We start from the raw sequence: 17,649 nt of genomic DNA, 5'->3' as shown, positions 1-17,649 counted from the left end.
GTGTCCACAAAACCCAGCCTTCAGAAATCATTGGAATCACCACTAGAGAATGTTCCATGCATTCACTGCGAATCTGGAATTCATCTGAATCTCCACTCCCGGCAGGTTTTCATTGCACCACTGCTGAATGTTCAAGTAACGCAATGATGGTTTTCAGCGGTCTATTCACACTCGAACCCGTGCTGTTCACGGTCTAGCGACTCAACACTGGTGAGTTCTTCTTTTTCCAGTTCAGACAATACAAACCTCAGAAACCATTGCAATCTACACTACAGAATGTTTCATTCATTCAGGCGAATCTTGAATTCATCTTGTTCTCCACTCCCAGCAGGTTTTCGTTTCACCACTGGTGAATGTCCAAGCAACCCAAGGCTGGTTTCAGCTGCGTGTTAACACTCGCAGCCGTGCTGTTCAATTGGCTATCCAGTGAACGCTGGTTAGCTCTTGATTTTCCTTCCACACACCGAGCCTTCAGAAATCATTCTTATCTCCACTTCAGAATGTTCCATTCGTTCCCTGCGAATCTGGAATTCCTCTGACTCTCCACACCAGGCAGATTTTCCTAACAACACTGGTGAATGACCAGGTAATCCAATGCTGGTTTTCAGCGGCTGTTCACACTCACAGCCTTGCTGTTCAATTGGCAATCCAGTCAAACCTAGTCAGCTCTTCATTTTCCTGTCCACACAACCCAGCGTTCAGAAATCATTGGAATCTCTACTACAGAAATTTCCATTCATTCACTGTGAATCTGGAAATACTCTGAATCTGCATTCCAGGAAGGCTTTCGTTACACCACTGATGAATGTCCAAGTAAAGCAATGCTGCTTCTTAGTGGTCTGTTCACACTCGAAACCGTGCTGTTCATTGGCTATCCACTCAATATCGGTCAGCTCTTCAATATCCTGTCCAGACTATCCAGATTCCTAAATGTTGGCAATCACCACTACAGAATGTTCCATTCAATCACGCGAATCTGGAATTCATCAGAGTCTCCACTCATGGAAGGTTTTCGTGACACCACTGGTAAATGTCCAAGGAAGACAATGCTGGTTTTAAGCCGCCTGCTAACACACTCAGCCGTGCTGTTCAATTTGCTATCCACCCAACCCTATTCAGCTCTACATTTTCCTGTCCTCATAACCCAACCTTCAGAAATAATTGGTATCTCCTCCACAGAATGTTCCGTTCATTCACTGCGAATCTTAAATTCATCTGACTCTCAACTCCCGGCGGGTTATCGTTACACCACTTGTGAATGTCCAAGTAAGCCAATGCTGGTTTTCAGTGGCCTGTTCATACTAAGAGACGTGCTGTTCATTTGGCTATCCACTCCACCCTGTTCAGCTCTACATTCTCGTGTCCACAAAACCCAGCCTTCAGAAATCATTGGAATCACCACTAGAGAATGTTCCATTCATTCACTGCGAATCTGGAATTCCTCTGAACCTCCACTCCTGGCAGGTTTTCGTTACGCCACTGGTGAATGTCCAAGTAACTCAATACTGGTTTTCAGAGGCATGTTCAACTCGCAGAAGTGCTGTTCAATGGGCTATCCACTCAATATTGGTCAGCTCTTCATTTTCCTCTCCACACAAACCAGCCTTCAGAAATCATTGGGCTCTCCACTACAGACTGTTCCATTCATTCACTGCGATTCTGCAATTCATCTGACTCTCCGCTCCAGGCAGGTTTTCATTACAGCACTGGTGAATGACCAAGTAATCCAATGCTGGTTTTCAGCCGCCTTTTCACACTCGCAGTGTGCTGTTCAATTGTCTATCCACTCAAACCTGGTCAGCCTTTCATTTTCTTTTCCACAATATCAGACTTCAGAAATCATTGGAATCGCCAGTACAGAATGTTCCATTCATTCACTGCCAATCTGGAATTCATCTGAATCTGCACTCCAGGTAGGCTTTCATTACACCACTTATGAATGTCCAAGTAACACAATGCTGGTTTTCAGCGGTCTGTTCACACTCTAAGCCCTGCTTTTTACTGGGTATCCACACAACTGTGGTCAGCTCTTCATTTTCATGTCCAAACAATCCAGACTTGAGAAATCATTGCAATCTCCAGTACAGAATGTTCCATTCATTCACTGCGAATCTGGAATTCAACTGAATCTCCACTACCTGCAGATTTATCTTACACCACTTGTGAATGTCCAAGTAAAACAATGCTGGTTTTCAGAGGCCTGTTCATGTTCGCAGTCGTGCTGTTCAATTGGCTATCCACTCAACCTGTTTTGCTCCTCATTTTCCTGTGCACACAACCCAGCCTTCAGAAATCATTGTAATCTCCACTACAGGATGTTCCATTCATTCACTGGGAATCTGGAATTCATCTGAATCTGCACTCCACGCAGGCTTTCGTTACACCACTGCTGAAAGTCGAAGTAATGCAATACTGGTTTTCAGTGGTCTGTTCACATTCGAAGCCGAGGCTTTTTACAGGCTATCCACTCAACACTGGTCAGCTCTTCATTTTCGTGTCCCCACAATCCAGATTTCAGAAATCATTGCAATCTCCACTACAGAATGTTCCATTCATTCACTGCGAGTCTGGAGTTTATCTGATTCTCCACTCCCGCCTGGTTAACATTACACCACTTGTGAATGTCCAAGTAAGCCAATGCTGGTTTTCAGAGGCCTGTTCATACTCGCAGCCGTGCTGTTTAATTGACAATTCACTCCACCCTGTTCAGCTCTTCATTGTCCCACCACACTACCAGCCTTCAGAAATCTTTGTTATCTCCACTACAGAATGTTCCATTCATTCACTGCGAATCTGGAATTCATCTGACTCTCAACTCCACGCAGGTTTTCATTACACCACTGTTGAATGTCCAAGTAACCCAATGCTGGTTTTCAGCGGCCTGTTCATATTCGCAGCCCTGCTGTTTACTTGGCTATCGATTCAAGCCTGGTCAGCTCTTCATTTTCCTGTCCACACAACACAGGCTTCAGAAATCATTGGAATCTCCTCTACAGAATGTTCCATTCATTCACTGCGAATGTGGAATTCAACTGACTCTCCACTCCATGCAGGTTTTCCTTACACCACTGATGAATGTCCAAGTAACCCAATGCTGGTTTTCAGCTGCATGTTCACACTCGCAGCCATGCTATACAATTGGCTTTCCACTAAATCCTGATTAGTTCTTGATTTTCCTTCCACACGACCCAGCCTTCAGAAATCGTTGGAATCTCCACTAGAGAATGTTCCATTCATTCACTGCGAATCTGGAATTCCTCTGAACCTCCACTCCCGGCAGGTTTTCGTTACACCACTGTTGAATGTCCAAGTAACCCAATGTTTTAAGTGTTTTCTTCACAAGCGCAGTGGTGCTGTTCAATTGGCTATCCACTCAACCCTGGCCAGCTCTACATTTTCCTGTCCACACCACAGAGACTGGAGAAATCATTGTTATCTCCACTACAGAATGTTCCATTCATTCACAGCGAATCTGGAATTCATCTGAATCTCCACTCCCGGCAGGTTTTCGTGACACCACTGGTAAATATCCAAGTAAGCCAATGCTGGTTTTAAGTGGCCTGCTCATACTCTCAGCCGTGCTGTTCAATTTGCTATCCACTCAACCCTCTTCAGCTCCATTTTCCTGTCCACATAACCCAAACTTCAGAAACAATTGGTATCTCCTCCACAGAATGTTCCATTCATTGACGGCAAATCTGAAATTCATCTAATTCTCAACTCCCGTCAGGTTTTCGTTACACCACTTGTGAATGTCCAATTAAGCCAAAGCTGGTTTTCAGTGGCCTGTTCTTACTACGAGACGTGCTGTTCATTTGGCTATCCATTCCACCCTGTTCAGCTCTACATTTTCGTGTCCACAAAACCCAGCCTTCAGAAATCATTGGAATCACCACTAGAGAATGTTCCATTCATTCACTGCGAATCTGGAATTCATCTGAATCTCCACTCCCGGCAGGTTTTCATTGCACCACTGCTGAATGTTCAAGTAACGCAATGATGGTTTTCAGCGGTCTATTCACACTCGAACCCGTGCTGTTCACGGTCTAGCGACTCAACACTGGTGAGTTCTTCTTTTTCCAGTTCAGACAATACAAACCTCAGAAACCATTGCAATCTACACTACAGAATGTTTCATTCATTCAGGCGAATCTTGAATTCATCTTGTTCTCCACTCCCAGCAGGTTTTCGTTTCACCACTGGTGAATGTCCAAGCAACCCAAGGCTGGTTTCAGCTGCGTGTTAACACTCGCAGCCGTGCTGTTCAATTGGCTATCCAGTGAACGCTGGTTAGCTCTTGATTTTCCTTCCACACACCGAGCCTTCAGAAATCATTCTTATCTCCACTTCAGAATGTTCCATTCGTTCCCTGCGAATCTGGAATTCCTCTGACTCTCCACACCAGGCAGATTTTCCTAACAACACTGGTGAATGACCAGGTAATCCAATGCTGGTTTTCAGCGGCTGTTCACACTCACAGCCTTGCTGTTCAATTGGCAATCCAGTCAAACCTAGTCAGCTCTTCATTTTCCTGTCCACACAACCCAGCGTTCAGAAATCATTGGAATCTCTACTACAGAAATTTCCCTTCATTCACTGTGAATCTGGAAATACTCTGAATCTGCATTCCAGGAAGGCTTTCGTTACACCACTGATGAATGTCCAAGTAATGCAATGCTGCTTCTTAGTGGTCTGTTCACACTCGAAACCGTGCTGTTCATTGGCTATCCACTCAATATCGGTCAGCTCTTCAATATCCTGTCCAGACTATCCAGATTCCTAAATGTTGGCAATCACCACTACAGAATGTTCCATTCAATCACGCGAATCTGGAATTCATCAGAGTCTCCACTCCTGGAAGGTTTTCGTGACACCACTGGTAAATGTCCAAGGAAGACAATGCTGGTTTTAAGCCGCCTGCTAACACACTCAGCCGTGCTGTTCAATTTGCTATCCACCCAACCCTATTCAGCTCTACATTTTCCTGTCCTCATAACCCAACCTTCAGAAATAATTGGTATCTCCTCCACAGAATGTTCCGTTCATTCACTGCGAATCTTAAATTCATCTGACTCTCAACTCCCGGCGGGTTATCGTTACACCACTTGTGAATGTCCAAGTAAGCCAATGCTGGTTTTCAGTGGCCTGTTCATACTAAGAGACGTGCTGTTCATTTGGCTATCCACTCCACCCTGTTCAGCTCTACATTCTCGTGTCCACAAAACCCAGCCTTCAGAAATCATTGGAATCACCACTAGAGAATGTTCCATTCATTCACTGCAAATCTGGAATTCCTCTGAACCTCCACTCCTGGCAGGTTTTCGTTACGCCACTGGTGAATGTCCAAGTAACTCAATACTGGTTTTCAGAGGCATGTTCAACTCGCAGAAGTGCTGTTCAATGGGCTATCCACTCAATATTGGTCAGCTCTTCATTTTCCTCTCCACACAAACCAGCCTTCAGAAATCATTGGGCTCTCCACTACAGACTGTTCCATTCATTCACTGCGATTCTGCAATTCATCTGACTCTCCGCTCCAGGCAGGTTTTCATTACAGCACTGGTGAATGACCAAGTAATCCAATGCTGGTTTTCAGCCGCCTTTTCACACTCGCAGTGTGCTGTTCAATTGTCTATCCACTCAAACCTGGTCAGCCTTTCATTTTCTTTTCCACAATATCAGACTTCAGAAATCATTGGAATCGCCAGTACAGAATGTTCCATTCATTCACTGCCAATCTGGAATTCATCTGAATCTGCACTCCAGGTAGGCTTTCATTACACCACTTATGAATGTCCAAGTAACACAATGCTGGTTTTCAGCGGTCTGTTCACACTCTAAGCCCTGCTTTTTACTGGGTATCCACACAACTGTGGTCAGCTCTTCATTTTCATGTCCAAACAATCCAGACTTGAGAAATCATTGCAATCTCCAGTACAGAATGTTCCATTCATTCACTGCGAATCTGGAATTCAACTGAATCTCCACTACCTGCAGATTTATCTTACACCACTTGTGAATGTCCAAGTAAAACAATGCTGGTTTTCAGAGGCCTGTTCATGTTCGCAGTCGTGCTGTTCAATTGGCTATCCACTCAACCTGTTTTGCTCCTCATTTTCCTGTGCACACAACCCAGCCTTCAGAAATCATTGTAATCTCCACTACAGGATGTTCCATTCATTCACTGGGAATCTGGAATTCATCTGAATCTGCACTCCACGCAGGCTTTCGTTACACCACTGCTGAAAGTCGAAGTAATGCAATACTGGTTTTCAGTGGTCTGTTCACATTCGAAGCCGAGGCTTTTTACAGGCTATCCACTCAACACTGGTCAGCTCTTCATTTTCGTGTCCCCACAATCCAGATTTCAGAAATCATTGCAATCTCCACTACAGAATGTTCCATTCATTCACTGCGAGTCTGGAGTTTATCTGATTCTCCACTCCCGCCTGGTTAACATTACACCACTTGTGAATGTCCAAGTAAGCCAATGCTGGTTTTCAGAGGCCTGTTCATACTCGCAGCCGTGCTGTTTAATTGACAATTCACTCCACCCTGTTCAGCTCTTCATTGTCCCACCACACTACCAGCCTTCAGAAATCTTTGTTATCTCCACTACAGAATGTTCCATTCATTCACTGCGAATCTGGAATTCATCTGACTCTCAACTCCACGCAGGTTTTCATTACACCACTGTTGAATGTCCAAGTAACCCAATGCTGGTTTTCAGCGGCCTGTTCATATTCGCAGCCCTGCTGTTTACTTGGCTATCGATTCAAGCCTGGTCAGCTCTTCATTTTCCTGTCCACACAACACAGGCTTCAGAAATCATTGGAATCTCCTCTACAGAATGTTCCATTCATTCACTGCGAATGTGGAATTCAACTGACTCTCCACTCCATGCAGGTTTTCCTTACACCACTGATGAATGTCCAAGTAACCCAATGCTGGTTTTCAGCTGCATGTTCACACTCGCAGCCATGCTATACAATTGGCTTTCAACTAAATCCTGATTAGTTCTGGATTTTCCTTCCACACGACCCAGCCTTCAGAAATCGTTGGAATCTCCACTAGAGAATGTTCCATTCATTCACTGCGAATCTGGAATTCCTCTGAACCTCCACTCCCGGCAGGTTTTCGTTACACCACTGTTGAATGTCCAAGTAACCCAATGTTTTAAGTGTTTTCTTCACAAGCGCAGTGGTGCTGTTCAATTGGCTATCCACTCAACCCTGGCCAGCTCTACATTTTCCTGTCCACACCACAGAGACTGGAGAAATCATTGTTATCTCCACTACAGAATGTTCCATTCATTCACAGCGAATCTGGAATTCATCTGAATCTCCACTCCCGGCAGGTTTTCGTGACACCACTGGTAAATATCCAAGTAAGCCAATGCTGGTTTTAAGTGGCCTGCTCATACTCTCAGCCGTGCTGTTCAATTTGCTATCCACTCAACCCTCTTCAGCTCCATTTTCCTGTCCACATAACCCAAACTTCAGAAACAATTGGTATCTCCTCCACAGAATGTTCCATTCATTGACGGCAAATCTGAAATTCATCTAATTCTCAACTCCCGTCAGGTTTTCGTTACACCACTTGTGAATGTCCAATTAAGCCAAAGCTGGTTTTCAGTGGCCTGTTCTTACTACGAGACGTGCTGTTCATTTGGCTATCCATTCCACCCTGTTCAGCTCTACATTTTCGTGTCCACAAAACCCAGCCTTCAGAAATCATTGGAATCACCACTAGAGAATGTTCCATTCATTCACTGCGAATCTGGAATTCATCTGAATCTCCACTCCCGGCAGGTTTTCATTGCACCACTGCTGAATGTTCAAGTAACGCAATGATGGTTTTCAGCGGTCTATTCACACTCGAACCCGTGCTGTTCACGGTCTAGCGACTCAACACTGGTGAGTTCTTCTTTTTCCAGTTCAGACAATACAAACCTCAGAAACCATTGCAATCTACACTACAGAATGTTTCATTCATTCAGGCGAATCTTGAATTCATCTTGTTCTCCACTCCCAGCAGGTTTTCGTTTCACCACTGGTGAATGTCCAAGCAACCCAAGGCTGGTTTCAGCTGCGTGTTAACACTCGCAGCCGTGCTGTTCAATTGGCTATCCAGTGAACGCTGGTTAGCTCTTGATTTTCCTTCCACACACCGAGCCTTCAGAAATCATTCTTATCTCCACTTCAGAATGTTCCATTCGTTCCCTGCGAATCTGGAATTCCTCTGACTCTCCACACCAGGCAGATTTTCCTAACAACACTGGTGAATGACCAGGTAATCCAATGCTGGTTTTCAGCGGCTGTTCACACTCACAGCCTTGCTGTTCAATTGGCAATCCAGTCAAACCTAGTCAGCTCTTCATTTTCCTGTCCACACAACCCAGCGTTCAGAAATCATTGGAATCTCTACTACAGAAATTTCCCTTCATTCACTGTGAATCTGGAAATACTCTGAATCTGCATTCCAGGAAGGCTTTCGTTACACCACTGATGAATGTCCAAGTAATGCAATGCTGCTTCTTAGTGGTCTGTTCACACTCGAAACCGTGCTGTTCATTGGCTATCCACTCAATATCGGTCAGCTCTTCAATATCCTGTCCAGACTATCCAGATTCCTAAATGTTGGCAATCACCACTACAGAATGTTCCATTCAATCACGCGAATCTGGAATTCATCAGAGTCTCCACTCCTGGAAGGTTTTCGTGACACCACTGGTAAATGTCCAAGGAAGACAATGCTGGTTTTAAGCCGCCTGCTAACACACTCAGCCGTGCTGTTCAATTTGCTATCCACCCAACCCTATTCAGCTCTACATTTTCCTGTCCTCATAACCCAACCTTCAGAAATAATTGGTATCTCCTCCACAGAATGTTCCGTTCATTCACTGCGAATCTTAAATTCATCTGACTCTCAACTCCCGGCGGGTTATCGTTACACCACTTGTGAATGTCCAAGTAAGCCAATGCTGGTTTTCAGTGGCCTGTTCATACTAAGAGACGTGCTGTTCATTTGGCTATCCACTCCACCCTGTACAGCTCTACATTCTCGTGTCCACAAAACCCAGCCTTCAGAAATCATTGGAATCACCACTAGAGAATGTTCCATTCATTCACTGCGAATCTGGAATTCCTCTGAACCTCCACTCCTGGCAGGTTTTCGTTACGCCACTGGTGAATGTCCAAGTAACTCAATACTGGTTTTCAGAGGCATGTTCAACTCGCAGAAGTGCTGTTCAATGGGCTATCCACTCAATATTGGTCAGCTCTTCATTTTCCTCTCCACACAAACCAGCCTTCAGAAATCATTGGGCTCTCCACTACAGACTGTTCCATTCATTCACTGCGATTCTGCAATTCATCTGACTCTCCGCTCCAGGCAGGTTTTCATTACAGCACTGGTGAATGACCAAGTAATCCAATGCTGGTTTTCAGCCGCCTTTTCACACTCGCAGTGTGCTGTTCAATTGTCTATCCACACAAACCTGGTCAGCCTTTCATTTTCTTTTCCACAATATCAGACTTCAGAAATCATTGGAATCGCCAGTACAGAATGTTCCATTCATTCACTGCCAATCTGGAATTCATCTGAATCTGCACTCCAGGTAGGCTTTCATTACACCACTTATGAATGTCCAAGTAACACAATGCTGGTTTTCAGCGGTCTGTTCACACTCTAAGCCCTGCTTTTTACTGGGTATCCACACAACTGTGGTCAGCTCTTCATTTTCATGTCCAAACAATCCAGACTTGAGAAATCATTGCAATCTCCAGTACAGAATGTTCCATTCATTCACTGCGAATCTGGAATTCAACTGAATCTCCACTACCTGCAGATTTATCTTACACCACTTGTGAATGTCCAAGTAAAACAATGCTGGTTTTCAGAGGCCTGTTCATGTTCGCAGTCGTGCTGTTCAATTGGCTATCCACTCAACCTGTTTTGCTCCTCATTTTCCTGTGCACACAACCCAGCCTTCAGAAATCATTGTAATCTCCACTACAGGATGTTCCATTCATTCACTGGGAATCTGGAATTCATCTGAATCTGCACTCCACGCAGGCTTTCGTTACACCACTGCTGAAAGTCGAAGTAATGCAATACTGGTTTTCAGTGGTCTGTTCACATTCGAAGCCGAGGCTTTTTACAGGCTATCCACTCAACACTGGTCAGCTCTTCATTTTCGTGTCCCCACAATCCAGATTTCAGAAATCATTGCAATCTCCACTACAGAATGTTCCATTCATTCACTGCGAGTCTGGAGTTTATCTGATTCTCCACTCCCGCCTGGTTAACATTACACCACTTGTGAATGTCCAAGTAAGCCAATGCTGGTTTTCAGAGGCCTGTTCATACTCGCAGCCGTGCTGTTTAATTGACAATTCACTCCACCCTGTTCAGCTCTTCATTGTCCCACCACACTACCAGCCTTCAGAAATCTTTGTTATCTCCACTACAGAACGTTCCATTCATTCACTGCGAATCTGGAATTCATCTGACTCTCAACTCCACGCAGGTTTTCATTACACCACTGTTGAATGTCCAAGTAACCCAATGCTGGTTTTCAGCGGCCTGTTCATATTCGCAGCCCTGCTGTTTACTTGGCTATCGATTCAAGCCTGGTCAGCTCTTCATTTTCCTGTCCACACAACACAGGCTTCAGAAATCATTGGAATCTCCTCTACAGAATGTTCCATTCATTCACTGCGAATGTGGAATTCAACTGACTCTCCACTCCATGCAGGTTTTCCTTACACCACTGATGAATGTCCAAGTAACCCAATGCTGGTTTTCAGCTGCATGTTCACACTCGCAGCCATGCTATACAATTGGCTTTCCACTAAATCCTGATTAGTTCTTGATTTTCCTTCCACACGACCCAGCCTTCAGAAATCGTTGGAATCTCCACTAGAGAATGTTCCATTCATTCACTGCGAATCTGGAATTCCTCTGAACCTCCACTCCCGGCAGGTTTTCGTTACACCACTGTTGAATGTCCAAGTAACCCAATGTTTTAAGTGTTTTCTTCACAAGCGCAGTGGTGCTGTTCAATTGGCTATCCACTCAACCCTGGCCAGCTCTACATTTTCCTGTCCACACCACAGAGACTGGAGAAATCATTGTTATCTCCACTACAGAATGTTCCATTCATTCACAGCGAATCTGGAATTCATCTGAATCTCCACTCCCGGCAGGTTTTCGTGACACCACTGGTAAATATCCAAGTAAGCCAATGCTGGTTTTAAGTGGCCTGCTCATACTCTCAGCCGTGCTGTTCAATTTGCTATCCACTCAACCCTCTTCAGCTCCATTTTCCTGTCCACATAACCCAAACTTCAGAAACAATTGGTATCTCCTCCACAGAATGTTCCATTCATTGACGGCAAATCTGAAATTCATCTAATTCTCAACTCCCGTCAGGTTTTCGTTACACCACTTGTGAATGTCCAATTAAGCCAAAGCTGGTTTTCAGTGGCCTGTTCTTACTACGAGACGTGCTGTTCATTTGGCTATCCATTCCACCCTGTTCAGCTCTACATTTTCGTGTCCACAAAACCCAGCCTTCAGAAATCATTGGAATCACCACTAGAGAATGTTCCATTCATTCACTGCGAATCTGGAATTCATCTGAATCTCCACTCCCGGCAGGTTTTCATTGCACCACTGCTGAATGTTCAAGTAACGCAATGATGGTTTTCAGCGGTCTATTCACACTCGAACCCGTGCTGTTCACGGTCTAGCGACTCAACACTGGTGAGTTCTTCTTTTTCCAGTTCAGACAATACAAACCTCAGAAACCATTGCAATCTACACTACAGAATGTTTCATTCATTCAGGCGAATCTTGAATTCATCTTGTTCTCCACTCCCAGCAGGTTTTCGTTTCACCACTGGTGAATGTCCAAGCAACCCAAGGCTGGTTTCAGCTGCGTGTTAACACTCGCAGCCGTGCTGTTCAATTGGCTATCCAGTGAACGCTGGTTAGCTCTTGATTTTCCTTCCACACACCGAGCCTTCAGAAATCATTCTTATCTCCACTTCAGAATGTTCCATTCGTTCCCTGCGAATCTGGAATTCCTCTGACTCTCCACACCAGGCAGATTTTCCTAACAACACTGGTGAATGACCAGGTAATCCAATGCTGGTTTTCAGCGGCTGTTCACACTCACAGCCTTGCTGTTCAATTGGCAATCCAGTCAAACCTAGTCAGCTCTTCATTTTCCTGTCCACACAACCCAGCGTTCAGAAATCATTGGAATCTCTACTACAGAAATTTCCCTTCATTCACTGTGAATCTGGAAATACTCTGAATCTGCATTCCAGGAAGGCTTTCGTTACACCACTGATGAATGTCCAAGTAATGCAATGCTGCTTCTTAGTGGTCTGTTCACACTCGAAACCGTGCTGTTCATTGGCTATCCACTCAATATCGGTCAGCTCTTCAATATCCTGTCCAGACTATCCAGATTCCTAAATGTTGGCAATCACCACTACAGAATGTTCCATTCAATCACGCGAATCTGGAATTCATCAGAGTCTCCACTCCTGGAAGGTTTTCGTGACACCACTGGTAAATGTCCAAGGAAGACAATGCTGGTTTTAAGCCGCCTGCTAACACACTCAGCCGTGCTGTTCAATTTGCTATCCACCCAACCCTATTCAGCTCTACATTTTCCTGTCCTCATAACCCAACCTTCAGAAATAATTGGTATCTCCTCCACAGAATGTTCCGTTCATTCACTGCGAATCTTAAATTCATCTGACTCTCAACTCCCGGCGGGTTATCGTTACACCACTTGTGAATGTCCAAGTAAGCCAATGCTGGTTTTCAGTGGCCTGTTCATACTAAGAGACGTGCTGTTCATTTGGCTATCCACTCCACCCTGTACAGCTCTACATTCTCGTGTCCACAAAACCCAGCCTTCAGAAATCATTGGAATCACCACTAGAGAATGTTCCATTCATTCACTGCGAATCTGGAATTCCTCTGAACCTCCACTCCTGGCAGGTTTTCGTTACGCCACTGGTGAATGTCCAAGTAACTCAATACTGGTTTTCAGAGGCATGTTCAACTCGCAGAAGTGCTGTTCAATGGGCTATCCACTCAATATTGGTCAGCTCTTCATTTTCCTCTCCACACAAACCAGCCTTCAGAAATCATTGGGCTCTCCACTACAGACTGTTCCATTCATTCACTGCGATTCTGCAATTCATCTGACTCTCCGCTCCAGGCAGGTTTTCATTACAGCACTGGTGAATGACCAAGTAATCCAATGCTGGTTTTCAGCCGCCTTTTCACACTCGCAGTGTGCTGTTCAATTGTCTATCCACTCAAACCTGGTCAGCCTTTCATTTTCTTTTCCACAATATCAGACTTCAGAAATCATTGGAATCGCCAGTACAGAATGTTCCATTCATTCACTGCCAATCTGGAATTCATCTGAATCTGCACTCCAGGTAGGCTTTCATTACACCACTTATGAATGTCCAAGTAACACAATGCTGGTTTTCAGCGGTCTGTTCACACTCTAAGCCCTGCTTTTTACTGGGTATCCACACAACTGTGGTCAGCTCTTCATTTTCATGTCCAAACAATCCAGACTTGAGAAATCATTGCAATCTCCAGTACAGAATGTTCCATTCATTCACTGCGAATCTGGAATTCAACTGAATCTCCACTACCTGCAGATTTATCTTACACCACTTGTGAATGTCCAAGTAAAACAATGCTGGTTTTCAGAGGCCTGTTCATGTTCGCAGTCGTGCTGTTCAATTGGCTATCCACTCAACCTGTTTTGCTCCTCATTTTCCTGTGCACACAACCCAGCCTTCAGAAATCATTGTAATCTCCACTACAGGATGTTCCATTCATTCACTGGGAATCTGGAATTCATCTGAATCTGCACTCCACGCAGGCTTTCGTTACACCACTGCTGAAAGTCGAAGTAATGCAATACTGGTTTTCAGTGGTCTGTTCACATTCGAAGCCGAGGCTTTTTACAGGCTATCCACTCAACACTGGTCAGCTCTTCATTTTCGTGTCCCCACAATCCAGATTTCAGAAATCATTGCAATCTCCACTACAGAATGTTCCATTCATTCACTGCGAGTCTGGAGTTTATCTGATTCTCCACTCCCGCCTGGTTAACATTACACCACTTGTGAATGTCCAAGTAAGCCAATGCTGGTTTTCAGAGGCCTGTTCATACTCGCAGCCGTGCTGTTTAATTGACAATTCACTCCACCCTGTTCAGCTCTTCATTGTCCCACCACACTACCAGCCTTCAGAAATCTTTGTTATCTCCACTACAGAACGTTCCATTCATTCACTGCGAATCTGGAATTCATCTGACTCTCAACTCCACGCAGGTTTTCATTACACCACTGTTGAATGTCCAAGTAACCCAATGCTGGTTTTCAGCGGCCTGTTCATATTCGCAGCCCTGCTGTTTACTTGGCTATCGATTCAAGCCTGGTCAGCTCTTCATTTTCCTGTCCACACAACACAGGCTTCAGAAATCATTGGAATCTCCTCTACAGAATGTTCCATTCATTCACTGCGAATGTGGAATTCAACTGACTCTCCACTCCATGCAGGTTTTCCTTACACCACTGATGAATGTCCAAGTAACCCAATGCTGGTTTTCAGCTGCATGTTCACACTCGCAGCCATGCTATACAATTGGCTTTCCACTAAATCCTGATTAGTTCTTGATTTTCCTTCCACACGACCCAGCCTTCAGAAATCGTTGGAATCTCCACTAGAGAATGTTCCATTCATTCACTGCGAATCTGGAATTCCTCTGAACCTCCACTCCCGGCAGGTTTTCGTTACACCACTGTTGAATGTCCAAGTAACCCAATGTTTTAAGTGTTTTCTTCACAAGCGCAGTGGTGCTGTTCAATTGGCTATCCACTCAACCCTGGCCAGCTCTACATTTTCCTGTCCACACCACAGAGACTGGAGAAATCATTGTTATCTCCACTACAGAATGTTCCATTCATTCACAGCGAATCTGGAATTCATCTGAATCTCCACTCCCGGCAGGTTTTCGTGACACCACTGGTAAATATCCAAGTAAGCCAATGCTGGTTTTAAGTGGCCTGCTCATACTCTCAGCCGTGCTGTTCAATTTGCTATCCACTCAACCCTCTTCAGCTCCATTTTCCTGTCCACATAACCCAAACTTCAGAAACAATTGGTATCTCCTCCACAGAATGTTCCATTCATTGACGGCAAATCTGAAATTCATCTAATTCTCAACTCCCGTCAGGTTTTCGTTACACCACTTGTGAATGTCCAATTAAGCCAAAGCTGGTTTTCAGTGGCCTGTTCTTACTACGAGACGTGCTGTTCATTTGGCTATCCATTCCACCCTGTTCAGCTCTACATTTTCGTGTCCACAAAACCCAGCCTTCAGAAATCATTGGAATCACCACTAGAGAATGTTCCATTCATTCACTGCGAATCTGGAATTCATCTGAATCTCCACTCCCGGCAGGTTTTCATTGCACCACTGCTGAATGTTCAAGTAACGCAATGATGGTTTTCAGCGGTCTATTCACACTCGAACCCGTGCTGTTCACGGTCTAGCGACTCAACACTGGTGAGTTCTTCTTTTTCCAGTTCAGACAATACAAACCTCAGAAACCATTGCAATCTACACTACAGAATGTTTCATTCATTCAGGCGAATCTTGAATTCATCTTGTTCTCCACTCCCAGCAGGTTTTCGTTTCACCACTGGTGAATGTCCAAGCAACCCAAGGCTGGTTTCAGCTGCGTGTTAACACTCGCAGCCGTGCTGTTCAATTGGCTATCCAGTGAACGCTGGTTAGCTCTTGATTTTCCTTCCACACACCGAGCCTTCAGAAATCATTCTTATCTCCACTTCAGAATGTTCCATTCGTTCCCTGCGAATCTGGAATTCCTCTGACTCTCCACACCAGGCAGATTTTCCTAACAACACTGGTGAATGACCAGGTAATCCAATGCTGGTTTTCAGCGGCTGTTCACACTCACAGCCTTGCTGTTCAATTGGCAATCCAGTCAAACCTAGTCAGCTCTTCATTTTCCTGTCCACACAACCCAGCGTTCAGAAATCATTGGAATCTCTACTACAGAAATTTCCATTCATTCACTGTGAATCTGGAAATACTCTGAATCTGCATTCCAGGAAGGCTTTCGTTACACCACTGATGAATGTCCAAGTAATGCAATGCTGCTTCTTAGTGGTCTGTTCACACTCGAAACCGTGCTGTTCATTGGCTATCCACTCAATATCGGTCAGCTCTTCAATATCCTGTCCAGACTATCCAGATTCCTAAATGTTGGCAATCACCACTACAGAATGTTCCATTCAATCACGCGAATCTGGAATTCATCAGAGTCTCCACTCCTGGAAGGTTTTCGTGACACCACTGGTAAATGTCCAAGGAAGACAATGCTGGTTTTAAGCCGCCTGCTAACACACTCAGCCGTGCTGTTCAATTTGCTATCCACCCAACCCTATTCAGCTCTACATTTTCCTGTCCTCATAACCCAACCTTCAGAAATAATTGGTATCTCCTCCACAGAATGTTCCGTTCATTCACTGCGAATCTTAAATTCATCTGACTCTCAACTCCCGGCGGGTTATCGTTACACCACTTGTGAATGTCCAAGTAAGCCAATGCTGGTTTTCAGTGGCCTGTTCATACTAAGAGACGTGCTGTTCATTTGGCTATCCACTCCACCCTGTACAGCTCTACATTCTCGTGTCCACAAAACCCAGCCTTCAGAAATCATTGGAATCACCACTAGAGAATGTTCCATTCATTCACTGCGAATCTGGAATTCCTCTGAACCTCCACTCCTGGCAGGTTTTCGTTACGCCACTGGTGAATGTCCAAGTAACTCAATACTGGTTTTCAGAGGCATGTTCAACTCGCAGAAGTGCTGTTCAATGGGCTATCCACTCAATATTGGTCAGCTCTTCATTTTCCTCTCCACACAAACCAGCCTTCAGAAATCATTGGGCTCTCCACTACAGACTGTTCCATTCATTCACTGCGATTCTGCAATTCATCTGACTCTCCGCTCCAGGCAGGTTTTCATTACAGCACTGGTGAATGACCAAGTAATCCAATGCTGGTTTTCAGCCGCCTTTTCACACTCGCAGTGTGCTGTTCAATTGTCTATCCACTCAAACCTGGTCAGCCTTTCATTTTCTTTTCCACAATATCAGACTTCAGAAATCATTGGAATCGCCAGTACAGAATGTTCCATTCATTCACTGCCAATCTGGAATTCATCTGAATCTGCACTCCAGGTAGGCTTTCATTACACCACTTATGAATGTCCAAGTAACACAATGCTGGTTTTCAGCGGTCTGTTCACACTCTAAGCCCTGCTTTTTACTGGGTATCCACACAACTGTGGTCAGCTCTTCATTTTCATGTCCAAACAATCCAGACTTGAGAAATCATTGCAATCTCCAGTACAGAATGTTCCATTCATTCACTGCGAATCTGGAATTCAACTGAATCTCCACTACCTGCAGATTTATCTTACACCACTTGTGAATGTCCAAGTAAAACAATGCTGGTTTTCAGAGGCCTGTTCATGTTCGCAGTCGTGCTGTTCAATTGGCTAT

This window comes from Sorex fumeus, unplaced genomic scaffold (assembly GCF_029834395.1).
Source record: "Sorex fumeus unplaced genomic scaffold, SorFum_2.1 ptg000114l, whole genome shotgun sequence".
Taxonomy (NCBI): domain Eukaryota; kingdom Metazoa; phylum Chordata; class Mammalia; order Eulipotyphla; family Soricidae; genus Sorex; species Sorex fumeus.
This window is presented reverse-complemented; position numbering follows the sequence as displayed.